A 24,719-nucleotide genomic window follows, 5' to 3' on the forward strand; every position below is an offset into this window, starting at 1 on the left:
CAGAAACAGATCATAGTAAAAAAAAAAAAATAGAAAAGAAACAGATCATAGTGGTGTCAACCAAGAAGAAGAAGTGAAACTGGGGTCTCAGAATTGCAATTTGGGAGGCACAGATTCCAGAGTAACCAGAAAACATGTCCCACTCATGTGGGGAAAGTAAAAGGTTTTTATGAGAAAGTAGAGGGAGTAATAACATGATTTAAATAAAAAAGGAAAGCACCCCGGGTGGCTCAGCATTTTAGCGCTGCCTTCAGCCCTTTAGACCCGGGATCAAGTCCCACGTCAGGCTCCCTGCATGCAGCCTGCTTCTCCCTTTGCCTGTATCTCTGGCTCTCTGTGTCTCTCATGAATAAATAAATAAAATCAGAAAGAAAGAAAGAAAGAAAGAAAGAAAGAAAGAAAGAAAGAAAGAAAGAAAGAAAGAAAGAAGAAAGAAAGAAAGAAAGAAAGAAAGAAAGAAAGAAAGAAAGAAAGAAGGAAGGAAGGAAGGAAGAAGGAAGGAAGGAAGGAAGGAAGGAAGGAAGGAAGAAAGGAAGAAGGAAGGAAGGAAGGAAGGAAGAAAGAAAGAAAGAAAGAAAGAAAGAAAGAAAGAAAGAAAGAAGAAGGAAGGAAGGAAGGAAGGAAGAAAGAAAGAAAGAAAGAAAGAAAGAAAGAAAGAAAGAAAGAAAGAAAGAAAGAAAGAAAGAAACCACCTGTTAATTTGGTGTTGACCCATTGCACTACTTTTGGTTACTATCTAATCGATTATTCTACCCGTGCTATCAAACAAAACTGTTTCTGCTATGCAGTAGTTAACTTTTTTCTCCTCATAAAATACCAGCAGTTTTATGGTTCAAATACCAGTTGTTCTGTTGGAATTCTATGAGCAACTGCTTGTAAAAGTCACTGCTTCTGGCCCAGTTAAAGAGTGCATTAGTCAGAGAAGAAAATGGAAGGGCCCCTGGGTGGCTCAGTCAGTTATTTGTCCAACACTTGGTTTCTGCTCAAGTTATGATCTCAAGGTCATGAGATCAAGCCCCGTATCAAGCCCCAAGTTTGATATAAATAAATAAATAGAATCTTTTTAAAAAAATAAAAGAAGTAAAATAAAATAAAATAAATAAAAGAAGTAATGGAACATCCATATTATGCAATCTGATGCCTCTGAAAACAAATGCTCTATAAAATGCTAAGGAATGTATGCAGTGTGCTACCACTGTCTGAGTAAGGGAGTGTGTGTGTGTGTGTGTGTGTGTGTGTGTGTGTGTATTCTTTTCTTAAGTGACAACAGAAGGATAAACCAAAAGCCAATATAAAATGGCTACCTAGGGACGCCTGGGTGGCTTCAGCCGTTGAGCGTTTGACTTTCACTCAGGGAATGATCCCGGAGAACCGGTATCAAGTCCCACATCGGGCTTCCTGCATGAGCCTGCTTCTCCCTCTGCCTGTGTCTCTGCCTCTCTTTCTCTCTCTCTGTGTGTCTCTCCTGAATAAATAAAATCTTAAAAAAAAAAAAGGGATCCCTGGGTGGCGCAGCGGTTTGGCACCTGCCTTTGGCCCAGGGCGCGATCCTGGAGATCCGGGATCGAGTCCCACATCGGGCTCCCGGTGCATGGAGCCTGCTTCTCCCTCTGCCTGTGTCTCTGCCTCTCTCTCTCTCTCTCTCTCTGTGACTATCATAAATAAAAATAAAATTAAAAAAAAAAAAAGGTTATCTGTAAGTGCAAGGAAAAAAACAAGAAGCAGGGGATGGCAAATAAGCATATGAAAAGATGTTCAACATCATGTGTCATTAGGGAATTGCAAATCAAAACAACAATAATATACCACACACATGTATTAGAATGGCTAAAATCCAAAACACTGGGCAGCCCCGGTGGCACAGTGGTTTAGCGCCACCTTCAGCCCAGGGTGTGATCCTGGAGACCTCGGATAGAGTCTCATGTCAGGCTCCCTGCATGGAGCCTGCTTCTCCCTCTGCCTGTGTCTCTAACTCTCTCTCTCTCTCTCTCTCTCTCTCTCTCTCTCTCTCTGTCTCTGTCTCATGAATAAATAAATAAAATCTTTTTTAAAAAATCCAAAATATTGGGATCCCTGGGTGGCGCAGCGGTTTGGCGCCTGCCTTTGGCCCAGGGCGCGATCCTGGAGACCCGGGATCGAATCCCACGTCGGGCTCCCGGTGCATGGAGCCTGCTTCTCCCTCTGCCTGTGTCTCTGCCTCTCTCTCTCTGTGTGTGACTATCATAAATAAATAAAAATTTAAAAAAAATCTATTCTCTAAAAAAAAAAAATCCAAAATATTGACAACATGAAAGGATGTAGTGTAAAAGGAACTCTCATTTATTTCTCGTAGGAAAGTGAGATGGTACAGCTTTTACAAAACTAGTTTTTACAAAACTAAACATATTCTTATGTATAATCCAGGAATCATACCCCTTGATATTTATCCAAATGAGCTGAAAAATTATGTCCACACAAACACCTGCAAATGGATGTTTAGAGCAACTTTTTCATCATTGCTAAAACTTGGAAGCAATCAAGATGTACTTCAGTAGGTGAACAGATAAATCTAGTTCATCAAGATTTATCAGGTACATCCAGATAATGGAATATTATTCAGTTCAATAACAAGAAATGAGCTACCAAGACACAAAGACCCAGGGGAGAATCTTAATTGCATATTTCTAAGCAAAAGAAGCAAATATGAAAAGGCTACATACTGTATGATTCCAACTATATGACATTCTAGAAAAGATAAAACTATGGAGACAGTTAGAAAGATCAGTGGTTGGCAGGAGTTCAAGGGGAGGAGGGGAAGAGAGAGGGGTGAATAAGTGGAGCATAGGGGATTTTTAGGGCCATGAAACTATTCTGTATCATTGTAATGGTGGATACATGTCATTATACATGTGTCAAACCCTACAGAATGTGCAACACAAAGAATGAATCTTAATGTAAACCATGGTCTTTAGTTAATAATAATGTATCAACACTGACTCATCAATTTTAAGAGGTGTACCTCACTAATACAAGATACTAATAATATGGGACGCCTAGGGTCGGCCTTCGGCCCAGGGTGTGTGATGCTGGGGTCCTGGGATCGAGTCCCACATCAGGCTCCTCGCAGGGAGCCTGCTTCTCCCTCTGCCTATGTCTCTGCCTCTCTCTGTGTCTCTCATTTATAAATAAATAAAATCTTAAAAAAAAAGATGCTAATAATAACAGAAGTGGTAGGGGTGAAAGGAGGACAAGGAAGTATATGGGAATGCAATCTTTTCTGTCCATTTCTCTGTAAATTTAAAATTGCTTTCAAAATATAAAATATATTAAATAATTAAATAAATAATGGTGTTGACTACAGAAAAACTAAAACTCAAAAGTTTAAGGAAAATGAGGGTGCCTAGCTGGTTTACTTAGTAGAGCATTTACTCCTGATCTCGGGGTTCTGGGTTCAAGCCCATGTTGGGTGTACAGATTACTTAAAAAAATTGTTTTAATTAAATTTAAGGGACACCTGAGTGGCTCAGCGGTTAAGCATCTGCCTTTGACTCAGGGCATGATCCTGGGGTCCAGGGCTCAAGTCCCACGCATCAGGCTCCCTGTGGGGAGCCTGCTTCTCCCTCTGCCTATGTCTCTGCCTTCTCTGTGTGTCTCTCATGAATAAATAAATAAATTTTTTAAAAAATTTTAAGTTTAAGGAAAATTAATCTACTAGCAAGTTTATTTTTATTTTTTTTTTTACTAGCAAGTTTAGAACAAAGATTCCCTTTCATCCTCAAATTAGAAAGCAGCATTAGAACTGATCAGCCAGTTTCTTTCTTTTTTTTAAGATTTTATTCATTTATTCATGAGAGAGAGAGAGAGAGAGAGAGAGAGGCAGAAGGAGAGAGAGAAACAGGCTCCCTGAGGAGTGGGGAGCTTGATGCAGACCCAATCCCAGGACTCCGGGATCAGGACCTGAGCCGAAGGCAGACATTTAACCAACTGACCCACTCAGGTGCCCAGCTAGTCTCTTTAAAATAGTACCATCAGGGCAGCCTGGGTGGCTCAGCGGTTTGGCACTGCCTGCAGCCCAGGGTGTGATCCTGGAGACCCAGGATCGAGTCCCACGTCAGGCTCCCTGCATGGAGCCTGCTTCTCCCTCTGCTTGTGTCTCTGCCTCTCTCTCTGTGTCTTTCATGAATAAATAAAAAATAAAATAAATTCCTTTAAAAAATAATAATTCCAGTATAGTCAACATCCAGTGTTATATTAGTTTCAGGTGTATGATATAGTGATTTAACACTTCCATACACCACCCAGGACTCATCAGACAAGGGCATTCCTGAATCCCCATCCCCTGTGTCACCCATTCCCCCTACCTACCTTTCCTCTGGTAACCACCAGTTTGTTCTCTATAATTAAGAATCTGTTTCTTGGGACACCTGGGTAGCTCAGCAGTTGGGTGTCTGCCTTCCGCTCAGGTCGTGATCCTGGGGTCCCGGGATTAAGCCCCACATCAGAATCCCTGAACAGGGAGCCTGCTTCCCCCTCTGCCTATGTCTCTGCCTCTCTCTGTGTCTCTCATGAATAAATAAAATCTTTAAAATAAATCATATGGAATTTGTCTTTCCCTGACTTATTTCACTCAGCGTTGCATTCACAGTGCTGCAAATGGCAAGATTTCATCCTTTTTATGCCTGAATAATATTCCACTGTGTGTATATACATGTCTTCTTTATTCCTTTATCTGTCAATGGACACTTGAGCTGCTACCATAATTTGGCTATTGTAAATAATGGTGCTATAAACATAGGGGTGTATGTAATTCTTTGAATTAGAATTTTTGTATTTTGGGGGTAAATGCCCAGCAGTGCAATTACTGAATCGTAGGGTAGTTCTATTTTTGAGGAACCTCCATACTGTTTTCCACAGTGGCTGCATCAGTTTGCATTCCCACCAACAGTACAGAGGTTCCTTTTTTTCCACATTTGTGTTATTGATTTTAGCCATTCTGACAGGTATGAGGTGATATCTCATTGTAGCTTTGATTTGCATTTCCCTCATGATGAATGATATTGAGCATCTTTTCATGTGTCTGTTGGCCATTTGGATATCTTCTTTGGAGAAATGTCTGTTCGTATCTTCTGCCTGTTTTTAACTGGATTATTTTTTAGGTGTTAATTTGTATAAGTTCTTTATTTTTTTCATACTAATCCTTTTTGGATATGTCATTTGCAAACATCTTCTCCCATTCAGTTGATTGCCTTTTAGTTTTGTTGATTGTTTCCTTCCCTACGCAGAAGCTTTTTATTTTATGGAGGTCTCAATAGTTTATTTTTGCTTATATTTCCCTTGTCTCAGGAGACATACCTAGAAAAAATATTGCTATGGCTGATGTCAGAACCTTACTGCCTGTGTTTTTCTCCAGGAATTTAATGGTTTTGGGTCTCACATTTAGGTTACCATCAGTAATTTACAAATAGGTAACTAACATTCAGTTTGGAAGAAAAATTGAGACCTAAATGTTTTGCTCTACTTACAGAAAAAACAAATTGAGGAGTGCCTGAATAGCTCAGTTGGTAGAGCATGAAACTCTTGATCTCGGGGTTGTAGGTTTGAGCTCCATGTTGGGTGTAGAGACTATTAAAAGATAAAATCTTAAAAAAATAAAAAAGAAAAATCAAATTGAATCTACAAAGTTTTAGAATAAAGGTTCAATAAAAACTAGACACAGGGATCCCTGGGTGGCGCAGCGGTTTGGCGCCTGCCTTTGGCCCAGGGCGCGATCCTGGAGACCCGGGATCGAATCCCGCATCAGGCTCCCGGTGCATGGAGCCTGCTTCTCCCTCCGCCTGTGTCTCTGCCTCTCTCTCTCTCTCTCTCTGTGACTATCATAAATAAATAAAAAAATTAAAAAAAAATTTAAAAAAAAAAAAACTAGACACAAAATAATTCTGTTCTGTATACCAGTAGCAAAAAACTAAACTAGAAAATGTTTTTTTTTTAAGTTGCCATTTATCCTAGCAACTTTTTTTTTTAAGATTTTATTTATTTATTCATGAAAGACACAGAGAGAGAGAAGCAGACACACAGGCAGAGGGGGAGCAGGTTCCATGCAGAAGGCCCAATGTGGGACTTGATCCCAGAATATTGGGATCACGCCCTGATCCAAAGGCAGACGCCCAACCTCTGAGCCACTCAGGTGTCCCTATACTAACAACTGTTAACCTTAAAAGTAAAACTGGCAGTTATTTTACCAGCAAAAATGGGTTCATTCAGGAATAGCAGAGAATTGCAATTCAGAATATGTGGGCAATTCGCAACAGCTATAGTACTGAAAATACTCTTGTGATTATCCAGAAATGTTACTACTAGGTGTATACACTGGAGAAACTCTCATACAAGTGCACAAAGCAACATACTACAGATTTCACTGCAGACTTGGTTATAGCAATAAATATTTGGTAATCTGAAAAAGTGTCTATCACTAGGGGACAAAATAGTTTGTAGAAATTTTCTAAATAGAAAACTATAAAGACTAATTTTTTTAAAGATTTTATTTATTTATTCATGAGAGACAGAGGCAGAGAGACAAGCAGAGGGAGAAGCAGGCTCCATGCAGGGAGCCTGATGTGGGACTCGATCCAGGGTCTCCAGGATCAGGCCCTAGGCTGAAGGCTGCGCTAAACCACTGAGCCACCCAGGCTGCTCTTATAAAGACTAAATCTTAAAGAACCAGGACATAAAAGACAAAATATGCATCAAAAATATAGCATTAAAGAAAGAGGGGAAATAGCAGATTCAACTTCAATTTTCCCCCCCGAAACCAAAATATACAGTGGAATACCAACAGGAGGAGCTAGATAGATGCATTTAAACTGACAAGTATTCCAAAAGGGAGAACCACATCATTCACGGAAGTACTGCAATATCAGATTGGTTTGTGGAATGAATGGAGCAAGCCTTTATTCAATCTCCCTGTTCCAAAAATCCACTTTATAAAGTATTCTCAGGTAGAGGAGTTATGAAATATTAAATAAAAACACATACTATTCATGATCTTGGGCCAAAAAATAAATAAATAATCTAAAATTAAAGTTCTCACTGCAACTTACTTCACAAACTTTCACTCAAGGCTATATTAAAGCTGTCCCTTATGAAATTCCACATCTCAACTCTTCCAAAAACCAGTCTAATCAAAGTCTAATCCTGTCCTGGGACAACTTCCCAATGGCATATTTCTCCACAGTTCAGGAAATAAGGAAATTCTGTTCTCAAATTTAATTTTTCCCAGAGGTGAGTGCCCTCCTCCCAGCTCCCAGCAGAGAACTCTGTATTTGCAATCCCTTCTCCTCCATTAATGGGTACAGTGCCTCTTGCTGCCAGGAGGGGGCAGACGCTGCTTCCATCCTCAAGGAGCTTCCCTTTGTGGGGAAGCTGTGTACAGTTCAAGTATTTCTCCCAACCACCTCTTCCGGAGTTTACTTCATAGCACAGGGCATACAGTCAATCAATGAATTACAGTGTCATGCTTTGTTCTATACGATGGGAATAAAATAAAGTCTTCAGACACGAAGTCTGGCCTTGGGGGGTTTATGTGGGTTAAGTAGAGCAAGGGAAGGAGTGCAGGAGTGATATTAAAACTAAATCCTGGGACGCCTGGGTGGTCTGCCTTTAGCTCAGGGCGTGATCCCACCATCCAGGGATTGAGTCCCACATTGAGTCCGGGATCTGGCTCCCTGCAGGAGGCCTCTGCCTAGTCTCTGCCTCTGTGTGTGTGTGTGTGTGTGTGTGTGTGTGTGTGTGTCTCATGAATAAATAAATAAAATTTGGGAAAAAAAAACAAACAAACTTAAAAACCAAAGTGGGCCTTGCTGGCTCTGCGGGTAAGCACAGGCTTGAACCTAAGAGCAAAGGAGGAGCACTGAGGATCTTGAGCTGAGTTCCGATTTTTTTTTTTTAAGATTGTATTTATTTGACTGAGACAGAGAGTATAACCAGGGGGAGGGAAGAGGGAGAGAGAGAAGTAGACTCCTCACCCAGCAGGGAACTAGATAGATGCTCAGCAGCTCGATTCCAGGGTCCAGAGAGGGGAGACTGCTTCTCCCTCCACCCCTCCCTCTGCTTGTACTCTGTCAAATAAATACAATTTTTAAAAATTTTTTTAATTAAAATTTTAAAAAATTTTTATAAAGTGTGCCTGAGTAGCTTAGTCGGTTAAGCGTTTGCCTTCAGCTCAGGTCATAATCTCAGGGTCCTAGGATAGAGCCCCACAACAGGCTCTCTGTTCAGCAAGGAGTCTGCCTCTCCCTCTCCCTCTGTGTTTTCTAAAATAAATAAATAGAAATCTTTAAAAAAAAGAAAAAAGAAAAGAAAGAAAGGAAAAGAAAGGAAAGGAAGAGAAAAGAAAGGAAAAGAAAAGAAAAAGAAAGACTAGTCTAGCTATAATGTGGAGAATGGATTAGAAGGGGGTAAAGTCAGGGGTACCTGGCTCCCTCAGTGGCTAGCACATGACTCTTGATCTCAGGGTTGTGATTTCAAGACCCATGTTGAATGGAGATTACTTAAAAACAAACTCTCAAAAGAAAAAGGAGAAAGAGAAGGAGAAGGAGGTGGTAAAGTCAGAGCCAAGAAACCAGGTTGGGACTCCGTAGCAGAAAAACAGAGGAGAGTGGCTTAAGTAGGGTACTGAGAAGGAGAAAAGTAGCTGCTGACATCTAGAAACTAGCCTAGCACTTACAACAAGGCCTTCCTTGATGTTCTCATGCTGATCATACTTTCAGAATACCAACATAAGATGAAGATACTCTGCGATCAAAACAGGCCCATTCCATAATCACATCTGAACACAGAAAAAACATAAACATTGTCCAAATCACAAAAGTCCAAAAAGCTTCCTATCCTGGCTAATATGAATGACTGTTGCTTCTTTACCCATCATCCATTAGCCTCATTCTAGTCTTCCCTCCTTCTAGGTAAGACTTTTTAAGAGACCCAATAATAAAACAATGCCACTTCCTAAAAACATTGAATCCAGAGCCTCACTTGCTTAAACCCTCCCCAAAATCATCTAACACAATCCCAAGTCCTATAATAAGTTCTTTCTAACACCCTCCGACTACCTACCTAACTACCCTGCAGTTTCCCATGGTATGTGTTTTTTCTCACTGTAATAAGTAATAAATCCAAGTTGCTCCAATACAAATATGTTCCCAGCAGTGTTTTGATGTAGAGCATTTACAGTGCATCAGCACTGGGCACAGTGACCAACTCTGGCTTAGACAATTGAGCAAAAGAGAGCACATTGGATAAGGAACAGGCTTGTAGGAAAAGACAATGAATTCTGTTTTGGACAAGTTGAGCTGTTTATGGGCCATTCCAATGAAGATGTCTGGTAAACAGTTAGATACAAGGATATGCAAACCAGGAGATCCTGGGGTGAGATGATGTTGGGGACATGGCAGCATAGATATGGTAAATGAGGCCAAGGTGAAGGGGAAGTTGCTCTAGGCAGAGCATAGCAAATGAAAAAACAAGAGGACCTAGGACAGAACCCTGAAGAAAGTGTAGGGATAGATCGTATGAATGGTCAACAAATAAGAAGAGGAGACCCAGGAGAGTGCAAGGTCCCAGAAAGCAAGGGTAGAGATTATTTCTGGAAGAAGGGCAGGTCAATAGTGTCAAATGCTATTGAGAGGTCAAGAAAGATTGAAGTATTTGGGGCACCTGGCTGGTTCAGTTGTAGAGCGTGTGACTCTTGATCTCTGGGTTGTGAGTTCCAGCCCGGAGATTACTTTAAAAAAAAAAAAAAGATTCAAGTATCTTCTAGGATTACGTGAATGAGGTCAGTAGTGGCCTTGGTGGAGGGGTGGGTACAGGAGCTAGAGCATGGATGGGTTCAAAAGAGAAGAAGAAAGGACATCACTAGAATGGGAACGGGGCAGTTTCAGAGATTTCTATTTTGTATTTCCCATTGTGATAGCTCTTTTTCTCAGGCCAAAGACCCTAATGTGGCATTATTCCAACTCCAAGTGTATCAACCCTGTTAAACACCCAGGGACCAGGAAAATGATGTATGGAGTACACAAAGCAAGCTCCTATACAGCCCCTACTCCAAAAATCAATGGAATACATTGTCCTCAGATAGAGGACATATCCGATGTTAAACTGGTAAGAACAGATACCACGCTTGATCTTAGCCAAAAGGCCAAGAATCTATACTACCTGTATCAACCTCCCATCATCCCTCCAGTCCCAAAGCTTCCCCCCGCAGTGCACAAATGCAGCATGTGAGCCTGGCGTCCTTATAATCTTCAACATCCTTATCTTCCCTGAGATCAGGCTAATCCTTCCCAATATCAAGCTCCACCACAATCCAGATAATTCTGTTATCAAATTGGGACCTTTCTGGGACGCCTGGGTGGCTCAGCAGTTCAGCGTCTGCCTTTGGCTCAGGGCGTGATCTCGGAGTCCGAGGATTGAGTCCTACATCAGGCTCCCTGCATAGAGACTGCTTCTCCTTCTGCCTGTGTCTCTGCCTCTGTGTGTCTTTCATGAATAAATAAATAAAATCTTAAAAGTAAAATTAAAAAAAAATGGGACTGTGTCTCCACTGAGGTTACTGGCAGGTCTCCCAATTCCTGCCAAAGCAATGGTTATTTGCATATCCTCCTCCTCCGTTAGGGGAGGCAGTGCCTCTTACAGCCAGGTGGAGGCAGAGTTGCTCACCCAGCAAACTCGCCCGACTTCTCTGAGCAAGGAGCTCATTCCATTTGCAGGGCAATGAATTGGGGCTGAAAAAAGGACATTCAAAATTTATGGAGATAAGGCAGCCCCGGTGGCTCAGCGGTTTGGCGCCGCCTGCAGCCTGGGGTGTGATCCTGGAGACCTGGAATCGAGTCCCACATCAGGCTCCCTGCATGGAGTCCGCTTCTCCCTCTGCCTGTGTCTCTGCCTCTCTCTGTGTGTCTATGAATAAATAAATAAAATCTTAAAAAAAAATATGGAGATAAACTAATATATACTGGGTCCTCCTTAGTCTCTTTCATTCTGCCAGGCAACAGGTATACAATGATGATTTACATAGGCATGATCTCTTGAACCTAGAAGAATTACAGTGGGAGGCAGGGTGGATCAGGCTTGGGGAGGGAGCAGTGGTTTAAAAAAAAAAATGGCAAGGAAAGCAGCTCTTAACGGCTATATTGATGGTCTGGTCTTTAGCCTAAAGACTATGGAAGGACACTGAAGGATTATGAGCTGAGAAGAGAGACCTGACCACAATTTTTTTTTTTTAAGATTTTATTTATTTATTCATGAGAGACACAGAGAGAAGACAGAGACTCAGGCAGGAGAAGCAGACTTCACTATGGGAGCCCATTGTGGGACTCGATCCTGAACTCCAGGATCACACCATGAACCTAAGGCAGACACTCAGCTGAGCCACTCAGGGGTCCCCTGAGCACAAAGGTTTTATTTGGAATGATCACCCTGGCACCAGGGTGGAAAATGGATTGACTAGAAGGGAGGAAACCAGGGTCAGGGAACCAGATTACATTTGCTGTAAAAATCACAGGAAAGGGGCACTTGAGTGGCTCAGTTAGTTAAGCATCTGCCTTCAGCTCAGGTCATGATCTGAGGGTCCTGGAATTGAGCTCTGCTTCAGGCTCCTTGCTCAGCAGGAAGTCTGCACCTCCTCCCTCTGCCCCACTCACCACCCCCCAGCTTGCTCACGCATTCTCTCTCAAATAAACTCTTTAAAAAAGAAAGGAAGAAAGGAAGAAAAGAAAAGAAAAAAAAGAAAAGAAAACCACAGGATGAATGGCCTGAATTAGAGTAGTGGAAGGGTGAGGCTTGGACAATTGGGTGGAAATGAAGAGTGAGTTGAATTCCATTTGCTAAAATATTGTCTCTGTGTGAAAAATCTGTGGAAAAGTTGGTAAGTTTGTGGACCAATCAAGAGATAACACTCATCCAGGGACGCCTGGGGGGCTCATTGGTTGACTGTCTGCCTTCGGCCCAGGGTGTGATCCTGGAGTCCCGGGATTGAGTCCTACACTGGGCTCCTTGCATGGAGCCTACTTCTCCCTCTGCCTGTATCTCTGCCTCTCTCTGTGTTTCTCATGACTAAATAAATAAAATCTTAAAAAAAAAAAAAAAAAAAAAACACTCATCCAGAAGGCAACTGGATGTACAGCTATGAAGCACAGGAAAAAGATCCTGGGCTGGAGTTATAGGCATAATGGTGGTCATTAAAATCATGGGAGTGGAGGGGTGCCTGGGTGGCTTTTTCAGTTGAGCATCTGCCTTGGGCTCAGGTCATGATCCCAAGGTCCCGGGATTGGGCATGTTTGGCTCCCTGCTTCTCTCTCTCCCTCTGCCCCTCTCCTACTTGTGCATACATGCTCTCACTCTCTCTTGCTCTCTGTCAGATAAATAAAATATTCTAAAAAAAAAATAAAGGAAGGCCCTCTCTGAGTAACATGACAAGTCCTCCCTTTGACCTCAGCATTCATTTCTCTCCTTCCCTGCTTAACGTTTACCATGGCATTTAACTCTTAACATAGTATTTTTTTTTTCTCTATCTACTCACCAAAATATAAGCACCAAGGGAGCATAAGGAGACTGTCTGCTTTGTTCCTTGTTATATTTCCTGCACCTAACAGGTGCTCAAATAAATATTGGTAGAATAAATATTAACTGAATGTCACCTGTGATCTTCAAGGGCCAAGAACACTGCCTTGTTTGGTGCTTTCTCTCCTTACCCCCTTTGGAGCTTCCAAAAAGAGCATATATATATTTTTTAAGATTTTATTTATTTATTCATGACAGACAGAGAGAGAGAGAGAGAGAGGGAGAAGCAAGCTCCATGCAGGGAGCCTGATGTGGGACTCGATTCCAGGTCTCCAGGATCAGGCCCTGGGCCAAAGGCAGATAGATGCTCAACCACTGAGCCACCCAGGGATCCCCAGGCTGCAGGCGGCGCTAAACCGCTGCGCCACCGGGGCTGCCTCTTCTATATATCTTGTTAAAACTTTTCAATCATGTATTTGTTTTTTTTGTTTTTTTTTTTTCAATCATGTATTTGTACGAGCAATTAATATTTACTGAGTAAATAAGCTTATTCTAGTCCCTAAATGTATTCAAATTGGAATTCTCTCAGTTACTCTGGGACACACATAGGGGCAAGGCTGCGCCCAAAATAGTGGCAATTGGTTTGGCGGGAGGAGGGGCAGGAAAAAAAATCTTAGACATTAAAGAGGTTTCTGGCCCTCCAAAGGATCATCATACAAATATACAGTGTATCATTGGTATTAAAGTTTCATTAGCGGGATTGGAGAGAGTAGTCTTTGTAAGACTCCTGGGGAGGGGCGAGAGGATATTGAAAAACAGATCGAGATACGGTCCCAGGGATCATTCCATCTGTTCTCTGTGCATTTGCCGGCGCCCTGACAACGTCGAGCGGTAACTGTGTGATCAGAGCAGTAAAGCATAGTGGTCCGAAGCGCAGGCACTGGAGTCAGACTGAATAAGGGCCCCTTACCTTTAAAATGGGGCCAGTTATGGGCTAGCTTGGGATTTGGGAGAACGAAAGTAATCAATTAAAAAAAAGTAATCAATTCCTGTAGTGTGCTTAAAATAGCGCTTCCAAAATTAGCGAATATTAGCCCAATTCCCAGCGACAGCGGACCAGACAGCAGGTCATAGATGGCCGCTCAGGAAAAATCAGAACCTGTTAGAAAAGCGGAGCACTTACGGCCTGACTCACTTTCCGGAAAGGGTTCCAGGCAAGGGACCCCCCCCACCCACCCCCTAAGGACCCCGCGCACCAGGCTAGGCGGCGGCCATGGAACCCAGATGACACCAGTCCAGGATTCGGGAGGTTCGGGATCCGCGGAAGCTGCACACTGGTTTAGGGGGTGTGTGGGTAAGGGGGGTGCTCAGGGAAGGGTGCCGGGACAGGCAGCCGTGACAGAGGCAGGGCGTCGCAGCTTCCGTGCGAAGCCTCCGCCCTTCAGTCCCAGGGAAAGCCGGGCACCAACCTCCCGGTAGTAAGACCAGACCGCCAGCGCGCTTCCCTAAGGCGCATGCGCACCTTTTTCGCGCCCCAGCTCCAGGCGGGGCTCACCGAACTCCCGCCTTCCCAGGAATTCTCTACCCACAACCCCCCGCGTTCGAGCGCCCTCTCCTTATGCGCCTGCGTCGCCATAGTCCCGCCTGCCCCATCCCGTGGGCCCTTGCGAGGTGGTATTTAAGTGTCTTGCTGCGGTCCTTCGGTCTCATTTTCCTGCGGCAATTGGTGAGCTTCGTTTTTGCTTTATGTTTTTTAAGTGACTTGAGCAGAAAAACTGGGTGAGCGTAGGATGCCTGAGCACTTTCAGTTTCACTCATTGATGGGCGAGGGAGGGATGAGAAATCTCGGCCGTGGCCTCGACTGCACGGAGCCGCGGCGGAGCTTTGCGGAGGACAAAATGGCGGTGGCGGGCCGCACTGGAGGCCCTCTCTGTGATGAGAACCTTTCACAGACCTGTACTGATCTCCGTGAGGATAAAAAAACTCTGAGGAGGGCAGCCCGGGTGGCTTAGCGGTTTAGCGCCGCGTTCGCCGCAGGGCCTGATCCTGGAGTCCCGGGATCGAGTCCCACGTCGGGCTCCCTGCATGGAGCCTGCTTCTCCCTCTGCCTGTGTCTCTGCCTCTCTCTATGTGTCTCTCATGAATACATAAGTAAAATAAGAACAGGAGACGGGCCTTGGCACAGCCGGAGTCCGACACTGTCGTGGCTCCGGAAAACAAAGCGCTTGTGAAATGAATGGCTGTTGATTTAATATTCTTTGGTCTGCAGATTCTAGGCGCACTTGGGAACGCCGAAGAATGGAAAAGAACCGACTTGATAGAGTAAGTGTGACAACCTTTACCGCGTTCTTCTGTTGTAGGGTTCAGGGAAGTCCCGTGGAATGTGCTACGGGGATGATACTAGGAATTGAACTCTCTCTTTCTGATGGGTTGGTGGAGAAAATGTAAAGATTCTGAGTAGCACCATTCCGCAGCAAACGTTTGCGTTTTTAGCGCGGATTTCCTAGGAACGAACAGGAGACAGACTGCAAGGTGTGGAACTAAGTGAGGGGTCCTCTTCGGTTTTTTTTTTTTTCAGATGTGGTTCAGCTCCAAAGACCTTAAAAGTTTGGAGGATGAGATAAGACCTGTCTATGAACTAGGCATTACCGCGGTGCTCCCGGTGGGTATGCAGGGATTTCCGCAGGTGTGGGTGGGCATGGTCTAGGTGGGGTTGCTTCTTATTCAAATTGTGCTGACCACTCTATGATGAACATAAAAAAGACAAGCATATGGCTGAACTCAGAAGTGATGTCATCTTATTGCTGAGAAGTGGGCCAAGAGTACTTAAGGGTCTATGACTATAGTCATAGAAGTGATTATTGCTAGGTACATGTAATGCCTTTTGTTTCTGCGTGTAGCATCTCTTCTCTAAGCCTGAGGAATCCAACTGACCTCCACAGTGAATACAGGTAATAATTGTTCAAATGTGGGGGGTTGGAGAATTCTCTCCAGTTTTGCCTACAACCGGAAGAGCAAATGTCCAGTGGAGCAGTGTTGCCTTTTTGCTCCTTCCAGCTTGTTCCTTTAGGAATGACTTTCCTGTGGAGGGAGAGAGCAGCCCAGCTGTATACTTGTGAGGCTGTGCTCTCCCTTACCCCTTTCATCACTGTCAGATGATTTGAATAGATATGCTGATCCTCTGTGAGGTACAACAATTAATAGCATGTTAGAGTTCTGATGACAGTTTCTGTTAACAAGGAAACTTTATTCCATCCTAATATTTTTGGGTAACTGTTTGTTCACCTTTTACAGGTTGACTTGATGGTGATCCATTCATCTATTTACAGTAAGAGCTTTTCCCAGTATTGTGATTAGTTAGCATATATGTGAATCCATAATCCAAAGAATGATTTTAGCATCCTGGAGTTTTTTTTTGTTTATTTGAGCAGAGACTTGATTGGCCCATATAGATTACTGGTTCTTTTTGTTTGTTAATCTTTTTTCTGAGTGATTTTTTTTTTTTTTTTTACAAGTAGGCTCTGTGCCCAACATGGGGCCAAAACTCAGGACCTCAAGATCAAGAGTTGGGTGCCCCCCCAACTGAGCCAGCCAGGCATCCTTTGCTTTATTTCTTCTGGGTACTGCCTTGATGAGCCAGGGTTGAGCTCTCCAAAAGCAACATTAAGGATGGTGAGTACTTGTAACCTTAATAGTTGTGGCTTGTCCTGAGTATGTGCCGGTGAGGAGAGCAAGCATCCTGTCTTACCCCCTGTTCAGTTCCAGAGCCAGTAATGGTGAACCCACTGGGACTGACTGGGAGAGAGGATGAGAATTTGTTCCATAGGGAACAGTCTGAGGCACAGTATATGCCTGTTAGTAACATTTGTTTGGCTTTTCTTAGCTTAAATCCAGTAGCCATAGCTAAAATAGATTTTGAATCTTCACTAATTGTTTGGATCCTTCACTAATTATGTGATCTCATTCAGGAGCAGCTTGTTTCCTGTATGCTATCCCAAAGTCTCCAGAGTTAACAGGTTAGTTGATTAATGTCTGTGGCTCATGCCACCAAATCTGCAGTTTCCATGATGAGTCAAACTAGCTCACTATGACCTATACAATGAAAATAAGTGAACACCTGAGAAACTGGAGACAGCAGGAGTGGAGGGATGCTATGTGGAAGGGTCTTTTTATTCACCCACATCTTCATCCTCTAGGTCCTGTTACCTATGACCTGCTTGTTTGCTGAAAGGTGAGTAGTTTCCTTATGTGGTACATGAAATATATTGGGCAGAAAAGTACCCTTTTGGGAGCCTAAATCCATGATGACTTACGTGGAATCTCGTTCGGCTGATAACTTGCTGTTGAGACTCGGAAATCTGAACTAGGAATGATAGTTTAAATGGGAAGAATCTTTATTGCTAGAGGTAAGCATTACTGATTCCCTTCTTTGTATCAGGTCCAGTACCATGTGTGGGACTCAAGAATGATTTGAGGTAAATGCCTTTATAACCCTATTTAGTTGCTATAAATTGGGTGGGGGTTGGGGTGTTGGGTGGCACTTTGGTCTGGGTAGTTGTAAGAAGACATTACTGGTTTACTCCAAAGTTCTGTCTGGCCATTCTGAACCACTTGCAACAAGCTCCCTCTCACCAGTGATGAATTCAATACCGCCCCAGTCTGATCACCGTGACTGAAAGGTATTTTCTGAGCAGTGAGCTTGTCTTGCTGAGGTGACAACAGTGAGAAATTTATCAAGTAGGTTTTAAGCCAGTAGGAAGTCTTGTGGACTACTGGTGGTTACTGAAAAATACGTGCTGATGAGAGGCTTTTTTCTTTTGCAGGAACCCTCAGCCATTTTTCTGTTAAGCTCCTGTCTGAGGCAAGTAAGTCTACATACAGAGTGACCCAAACTAGAACCTCCCAATGAAGAAACAGTCACATGTCTTACCTCCTGTCCTAGTCCCAGAGCCTGTGAAGGTGAACCCACTGGGGCTGGCTGGGGGAAGGAAGATTTGCTCCAGAAGGAACTGTCTGAGGGATCATAAGGGATTTCTAAATATGGGAAAAGGGAATAAATCATTTGGTGAAGTCAACTGTACATACTTCTTTGTAGGTCTAAAGAAAGAACAAAGCTTTTATATAACAGGTATGTATCTGTTTAAATATTGGTGTTTCGTATTCAGTAGACTAGGATAAACAGAAAAATGTACCTAGAAAAAGGCTTTTGAAATGTGACCTAGGGGGGATCCCTGGGTGGCTCAGTGGTTTAGTGCCTGCCTTCGGCCCAGGGCATGATCCTAGAGTCCCAGGATCGAGTCCCATGTGGGGTTCCCGGGAGGGAGACTGCTTCTCCCTCTGCCTGTGTCTCTGTCTCTCTGTCTATCATAAATCAATCAAGCAATCAATCTATCTTTTTTTTTTTTTTTTTAAATGTGAACTAGGGGCAGCCCAGGTGGCTCAGCAGTTTAGCGCTGCCTTCAGCCCAGGGTGTGATCCTGGAGATCCAGGATCAAGTCCCACATCAGCTCCCTGCATGGAGCCTGCTTCTCCCTCTGCTTGTGTCTGCGTGTGTGTGGTTTTAAGATTTTACTCATTCATTAGAGACACAGGCAGAAGGCTCCCAGCAGGGAACCTGATGCGGGCTAGAACCCAGGGATCACAACCCCTGGGTTGTGACAGATGCTCAACAACGGAGCCACCCAGATGCCCTGAGCACACACTGACCATTGTGCCTTGTTGGAATGTTGGCTGGGTTTGGGTGATAACTTTGGGCTTGGCTGCAGGCACTGGAAGTCAGTGGGACGTATGGACATCAAGGATTCCTTTACTCAAAAAATTAGCTGTCAGATTCTGGTGTTCCACTGCCCTTTTTCTGCACATGAAACTTAACCATGTTTGCTGTGGAGTCAGGTTTGTCTGTAGGAACAGGTCTCTACAGCCCTTGAATTGCTGTTCTGTGGTGAAACTCCAGGTCTCTGCATTTATTCCCTTTTTCTGGATTCCTCGTTTTTTGTGTTTTTATTTCTCTAGGTTTTTTTTATTCATGTGGGTGACTTGGGCCCTCTCTGCTCAAGTCCCTGCTTGGGGGGGCACCTGGGTAGCTGAGTCCATTAAACACTTGACAGGCTCACGCCCTGCATTGGGTTCCACACTGGGCATGGAGCCTACTTAAAAGTCACTGCTAGGGATCCCTGGGTGGCGCAGCGGTTTAACGCCTGCCTTTGGCCCAGGGCGTGATCCTGGAGACCTGGGATCAAATCCCACGTCGGGCTCCCGGTGCATGGAGCCTGCTTCTGTCTCTGCCTCTCTCTATGTGTGTGACTATCATAAATAAATTTTTTTTTAAAAAAGGCACTGCTAGAAAGCCTACCTTGGCCAATCATTGTCAATTTATGCTGTTGGTATATAGTTTGATTGGAATAATTGTGCTTGTCTCTCCTTCCATTTCTTTCCATGGGAAACCAGAATTTCTATTCACTTAGGACATCTGGTAGGAGTGTCCAGTAAACATAACACTAAATACTTTTCTTTTTTCTACCTTTACCATTGTATCTGGCCATAAATTTAGGAAGTGGAGTTAAGATGTAACTGGGTACTTAAGAATTTAGAATCTCCTTCAGATGGTTTATTCCCACACATTACTAATTTTTAAAGATTCTAGAGTGTGAGAGCTAGTGGGGGGGGGGGGGACTCTCCACTGATTACAGAGCCCAACAGGGGAACTGGATCCCAAGATGCAACTGAGTCACCCAGGTGCCCCCAAATGCTGCATTATTTTAGAAGAGTTTATTCATGAGCAAGGGATAAGCAGGCCCCCTGCAAGGATCCTAATGTGGGTCTCAAACCCAGATCCTGGGATCAATCAGCCTGAGCCAAACAACAGATGCTCAACCACTGGGCCGCCCAGGTGTCCCAATGCTGCATTTTTCTTTTTTCCAAGTCTGCATTTTAACTCCCTGGATGAGTTGGCTTTTGATGAAGGACAGTAAAGGAAGTTGTCAAACCTGAAACACTAGGTGGTAGTTGTAGGTGTGCTTAGGTCAATGATTCTTAGTCTGCAGAGCAGCTACATAGTTTTCTACACCTGGAGGCTCAAATCTGCACACTTCGCATTTTCATAAACTCCATCCCACCAGGCAATTCTGGCTGCAATGAGTAGTTCTCATAGTCAACATTCTTCTATTCAAAATGAGAGGATGGATGCCAAATGATGAAATTGGATTCACTTTCATATATGAGTTTTTAAAGTATATTGTGTCAGAGTTACAGGGCAACTTAGGGATGCCTGGGTGGCTCAGCCAGCTGAGTGTCCAGCTCTTGGTTTTGGCTCAGGTCTTGGTCTTGGGGCTTGATATTTGTAGCCCCTCTATCCCTTACCATGGAAGGAGGTGCTACGAATATACTCAAAAGAACAGAGGAGGAGAGGGCCAGCAGTTAAAATCCTACTGTTTAACCATTAGGCCAGGCTGTTACCTCTGGGAGCCTGGAGGCCACTGCTACCCTAATCCAGCCCAGAGAAGTGGTCTAGGTCAACACAGGAGCCAGGCCATATTCACCAGGAGAGTGGTTGACAAGACTTCCAGGAACACTATTTTCACTATTTGGCAAATGAATTCAAATTCAGGTCCAAGTCAATGGCTACTTTGGCTGAAAGATGAGAGGAATAATAGACAACTTGGAGAAATGCAGGAGGATGACAGGCCTGGCTTGTGTTCCTGATGCCTCAGATCTCTCCCCTGAGCTTCAGGTGTGTCCACTCACGCCTTGACCCTCCTCACTTGAAACCCAACTGGATGTTGAGATGTCTGATTTCCCTGCCCTGCTCAGATCTGCTACACTCCTCTATCCCCCACCCCTGTAAATGGTCACAGCGCCGACAGGCTGCTCTGCCCAAACCTAGCAGTGTACTCAGAAGAGCCACAGCCTTGCTCTTGCTTTTATTGACTGCTGTTGGGTTACATTTTAGAAGAAGAGGAAAACAGAAAAGAAGACCGCCAATACATAAGATATTTGAGCACTGTGGTTTTCAAACAGGGGTGATTTTGACCCCCAGAGAACATTTAGCAATCCCTGGAGATCCTTCTGATTGTTACAGCTTTGGGGTTGCTGTATTACTGGCATCCAATGGGGAGAACCTGTAATGCACAGGAGAGCTCTCCGCTACATCCCAAACAATGAATTATCCAGCCAAAAATATCAATAGTGCTAATAAGTTGCAGACACCCTAAGATACATAGAAAAGCTGGCAGAGAACGAGAATCTGATTTGGTAAGGTGGTCAGGGAAGGCATCTATGAGGAAGTGACATCTGAGCAAAGATAGGAAAGAAGGTGGGGAGGTGTGGAGGCTGAGGAGCAGCCCATGGAATGAACTGGAGTCATTCAGAATGTATTTTGGAGTAGAAGCAATAGGACTAGCTGATGGATGTGGAGAGGAAATGAAAGATGTTCCGGTGGAGACAGTGGGAACCATTTTGGATAGAGAGGAGTCTGAAATGCCTCCCAGACACCCAGGGAGACAGTCCAGCAAAGGTGGTATGGCATAGGTTTAGAAATACGGGCTCTATAGCCAAGTTGCCTGACTTTGGAGTCCTGCCACTAGCCGTGTGACCTTAAGAAAACCACCTAACCTGTGGTTCAGTTTCCCCATCTGTTAAAGAGGGAAAATGATAGTAACTACTCTCAAGGCTGCCAAGGGGCTGAGACCAATTAGCAAAGAGTGAAATTGGTGGCCAAAAGGAGAGCTGGTGCTTCTTTTCCAGGAGCTGCCCAAATCCATCCCAAAGTTGCCACAGGAAAGTGGGTCCAGTAGAGCCAGCTCCCAGAGGCAGCACTCGGACAACCCTGCAACCGGCCTCCCACAGGACCTCCCCATCTGTGCCTCTACTTGGTATGACCTCTTGTTAGGTGTTTGGATACCTTCTGTCAAGTTCTCCAGCCTCTTTAGGGCTGTGGTGGTTAACTTGTAGACTAGCGAATGGGCCTAGGGGATGCTAAGGATCTGCCTGAAAATGGTATACAAAATGAGTATACAGCAACTCATTTGGGTAAAGCTTCAACAGATTCTTAGAGCGGTTGGGAAATGCAATAAAGTTAAACTTAAGGGGATCCCTGGGTGGCTCAGTGGTTGAGCATCTGCCTTTGGCCCAGGGCCTGATCTGGGAGTCCCGGAATCAAGTCCCACATCGGGCTCCCTGCATGGAGCCTGCTTTTCCCTCTGCCTGTGTTTCTGCCTCTCTCTGTGTCTCTCATGAATAAATAAAATCTAAAAAAAAAAATAAAGTTAGAATTAAGAACCTCTTCAAGTTGACTAGGCATTTTTTTGACCTGCTCTATATTCTAATTTTTGAGTTTATAACATCTGCTTAAGAACACCAAAAAAGGGTGTGGCTCAACGATTGAGCCTTTGGCCCAGGGCATGATCCTGGAGTCCTGGGATCAAGTCCCACATTGGGCTCCTTGCGTGGAACCTGCTTGTTCCTCAGCCTCTGTCTCTGAGTCTCTCATGAATAAATAAATCTTAAAAAAAAGGGGAAATGTTAAAAGCCTTTGAATATTATGCAACAGTTAACAGAATATTGGTTTCATGAAAATAAATTTAGAATATGCACCTGGAAAGAATATTCTTCCTTGGCCTCACTTTGCCTGTCCTCAAAGCCAGTGATTCTCTGAACTCTACCACTTGCCTCCACTTCTGCAGTCAAGGCCCAAGGCTCTCACCGAGATGATCACAGGATTCTTCTCCCTGTTCTCCCCAGGAAACTCTGAACGTCAGGAAGGCAAGGACCCCATCTGATTTTATTATTGCAGAATGTGCTCAACAAGCACAAACAAGTGAACAAAATGCCTCCCAGGAGCAAATGTAATCCCAAGTTCTTATGGCACCTGCACCATCAGTCTCCCTTACTTGTGTAGGAAGAAGAAGGGGTAACAGCAGACTGGGTGAAGGAGCCACTCCCCACTTGTTCTGGCTTCCGAGGAAGATGGCGGCTGCTGCAGAGTGCAGCCCTGTCTGGGGAATTGCCCACCCCAAGATCTATGATCTGTGCTCCAGTAACAAAGGCTGTAGCCTGGGCAGAAGGTGAAGCCTGCTCAGCTCGCGGGCAAGCTGTGACTTGCCTGAGGTTGGGTCTTGCAGAATTTGGAGAAAGTTGAGATGAAAAGAAACTGAATTTGGGGGGCACCTGGTTGGCTCAGTGGTTGAGCGTCTGCCTTTGGCTTGGGTCGTGATTCTGGAGTCGTGGGGTCAAGTCCTGCATCAGGCTCCCTGCAGGAAGCCTGCTTCTCCCTCTGCCAAGTCTGCTTCTGTCTCTCATGAATAAAATCTTTTTTAAAAACCTGAATTTTGCTTTTGCCCCTGTTCGTGTTTAATGTCACAGATTACCACACTCGGTGGCCTACAACAAAACTTATCTTACAGTCCTGAAGGTCAGGTGTCCCAAAACGGGTCTCACTGGGCCAAAATCAAGCTGTGTTGGTAGAGTTGCGTTCCAATCAGGAAGCTCTAAGGAAGAATCTGTTCCCTTGCCTCTTCCAGCTTCTAAGGGGCCGCCCATATCCATCTGATCACCTTCCATCTTCAAGCCAGCAATGCCTCATCCATCTTCTGCATGCCCCATCATTCTGACGTTGGCTCCTGCCTTCCCTCTCCCTGATAAGGACCTTTGTGATCTCAGGGCCTACCAGATTATCCAAGATAATCCCCCAAACCCTAATTAAACCATATCTGAAGAGTACTTTTTGCCATGCAACGTAACACACTGGAGAGGCCCTGAGAATCAGGATCCGGGCATCTTGGTCTTGCTGCCACGCCCTCAATTCAGCACCTCGCTGGAGGCTCTGGGTTTACTTATGGGGATCTATAGAGACTGCCTCAATTAACATCGGGGACACAATACTGAGAGCCGTGTTCTCTAAAAGCACAGATCACACACATTCTGCTAGTTGAAAGCCTGTCCGGGAGAAAGAAGTTCCCACCAGGTCACTTCGACCCGGAGATTCGGCCTCTATTTCCAGCCTGGGTATAGATCTTGTGAAGGGAGTGTGGGACAGAACGTTCCACATTTATATAATACAGTTTCTAAGGAAACGGGACCCCAAGTCCCTTCTCAGCCCGGCCTGATCTCAATCCCTTTCCTACAGCCAGACTTTGCTTTGAGCCTACGAAAAGAACTTCGCTCAAGTTTATCTGCGCTGGCCGACCCCCTCCCTCCCACACGAGTTTAGGATCCGGAATCCCAAAGGCCTTTCTCGGGGCCTCTTTTCCCCTCTGCGAAGAGCTCACGGCGTGGGACCAGAGAGCGCAGACCGCAAGTCGTAAGGGGGCCGGGAGTGGACGTTACAATCACGGGGACGGCGAGGAGAACGCAGCCCTCTAGGCCAGTCTTCACCGCCAGCCCTAGCCGCGCGCACGCTGTGCTGGTTCTCATGACCCATTTAACAGACACCGAGGCGGTCGTGCAAGCTCTGGACCTCGTGTTTTCAAGTCACCAACTAGGCAGCGGGGATCCCAACCCGGTTCTTCGGACTCCGAAGCCTGTGCGTGGGCAGCCGCCGCCTCGCCAAATAAAGGACCCGGCGAGGGGTCCCGGCACCCGCCACACCATCTGCTACCCACCAACCGAGACCGACACCGCACCGACCCCGGGAGGCGCCTGAACGCTTTCAGACTGGCTGGCTGTCGCGACGGCCTAGGAGGAAAAGAGGCCACGCCCACGTGGTCATACAACCTCTATGTGGGCCAATCCCAAGAAAGTAAAAACAGCGGAGGGGCGGGGTTATGTAAAACATCTAGGGCGAACTGGCAGGCTAAGGAGCAAAGAAGGCTATTTAAAGTTCTTTAGGGGATCCCTGGGTGGCGCAGCGGTTTGGCGCCTGCCTTTGGCCCAGGGCGCGATCCTGGAGACCCTGGATCGAATCCCGCGTCGGGCTCCCGGTGCATGGAGCCTGCTTCTCCCTCCGCCTATGTCTCTGCCTCTCTCTCTCTCTGTGACTATCATAAATAAAAATTAAAAAAAAAACTTTTAGGGATCCCTGGGTGGCGCAGCGGTTTGGCGCCTGCCTTTGGCCCAGGGCGCGATCCTGGAGACCCGGGATCGAATCCCACATCGGGCTCCGGGTGCATGGAGCCTGCTTCTCCCTCCGCCTGTGTCTCTGCCTCTCTCTCTCTCTCTCTCTCTGTGACTATCATAAATAAATAAAAATTTAA

General features: G+C 44.9%; 1 long non-coding RNA gene, 9 other non-coding genes and 1 pseudogene across 16 annotated transcripts; 9 read left to right on the forward strand and 2 right to left on the reverse strand.

The window, feature by feature from the left end:
* Positions 1-6,854: 6,854 nt before the first annotated feature.
* LOC121472429 lies at positions 6,855-7,039 on the reverse strand. Its single transcript, XR_005982904.1, has one exon. It is a non-coding gene; the product is annotated as a U2 spliceosomal RNA (small nuclear RNA).
* Positions 7,040-10,003: 2,964 nt separating this feature from the next.
* Positions 10,004-10,180, reverse strand: LOC121472428 (annotated as a pseudogene).
* A 3,998-nt stretch (positions 10,181-14,178) lies between these two features.
* LOC121472016 lies at positions 14,179-23,672 on the forward strand. Of its 7 annotated transcripts, none has more exons than XR_005982754.1 (13): positions 14,239-14,257; positions 14,801-14,853; positions 15,110-15,193; positions 15,432-15,482; positions 15,826-15,859; positions 16,050-16,203; positions 16,500-16,547; positions 16,728-16,762; positions 16,970-17,006; positions 17,355-17,396; positions 17,627-17,659; positions 21,274-21,401; positions 23,654-23,672. It is a non-coding gene; the product is annotated as an uncharacterized LOC121472016 (long non-coding RNA). The 7 variants fall into 7 exon arrangements; XR_005982751.1 differs by lacking the exon at positions 23,654-23,672 and adding an exon at positions 22,270-22,815; XR_005982752.1 differs by lacking the exon at positions 23,654-23,672 and adding an exon at positions 22,114-22,249.
* LOC121472408 lies at positions 14,918-14,993 on the forward strand. Its single transcript, XR_005982889.1, has one exon. It is a non-coding gene; the product is annotated as a small nucleolar RNA SNORD26 (small nucleolar RNA).
* On the forward strand, positions 15,272-15,344 carry LOC121472407. Its single transcript, XR_005982888.1, has one exon. It is a non-coding gene; the product is annotated as a small nucleolar RNA SNORD27 (small nucleolar RNA).
* LOC121472406 lies at positions 15,682-15,756 on the forward strand. The gene has a single exon (XR_005982887.1). It is a non-coding gene; the product is annotated as a small nucleolar RNA SNORD28 (small nucleolar RNA).
* On the forward strand, positions 16,248-16,374 carry LOC121472414. The gene has a single exon (XR_005982893.1). It is a non-coding gene; the product is annotated as a small nucleolar RNA SNORD22 (small nucleolar RNA).
* Positions 16,591-16,657, forward strand: LOC121472405. Its single transcript, XR_005982886.1, has one exon. It is a non-coding gene; the product is annotated as a small nucleolar RNA SNORD29 (small nucleolar RNA).
* Positions 16,829-16,898, forward strand: LOC121472410. The gene has a single exon (XR_005982890.1). It is a non-coding gene; the product is annotated as a small nucleolar RNA SNORD30 (small nucleolar RNA).
* Positions 17,159-17,227, forward strand: LOC121472412. The gene has a single exon (XR_005982891.1). It is a non-coding gene; the product is annotated as a small nucleolar RNA SNORD31 (small nucleolar RNA).
* On the forward strand, positions 17,432-17,553 carry LOC121472413. Its single transcript, XR_005982892.1, has one exon. It is a non-coding gene; the product is annotated as a small nucleolar RNA SNORD22 (small nucleolar RNA).
* Positions 23,673-24,719: the final 1,047 nt, after the last annotated feature.

This window comes from Vulpes lagopus, chromosome 11 (genome assembly GCF_018345385.1).
Source record: "Vulpes lagopus strain Blue_001 chromosome 11, ASM1834538v1, whole genome shotgun sequence".
NCBI classification, from domain to species: Eukaryota; Metazoa; Chordata; class Mammalia; order Carnivora; family Canidae; genus Vulpes; species Vulpes lagopus.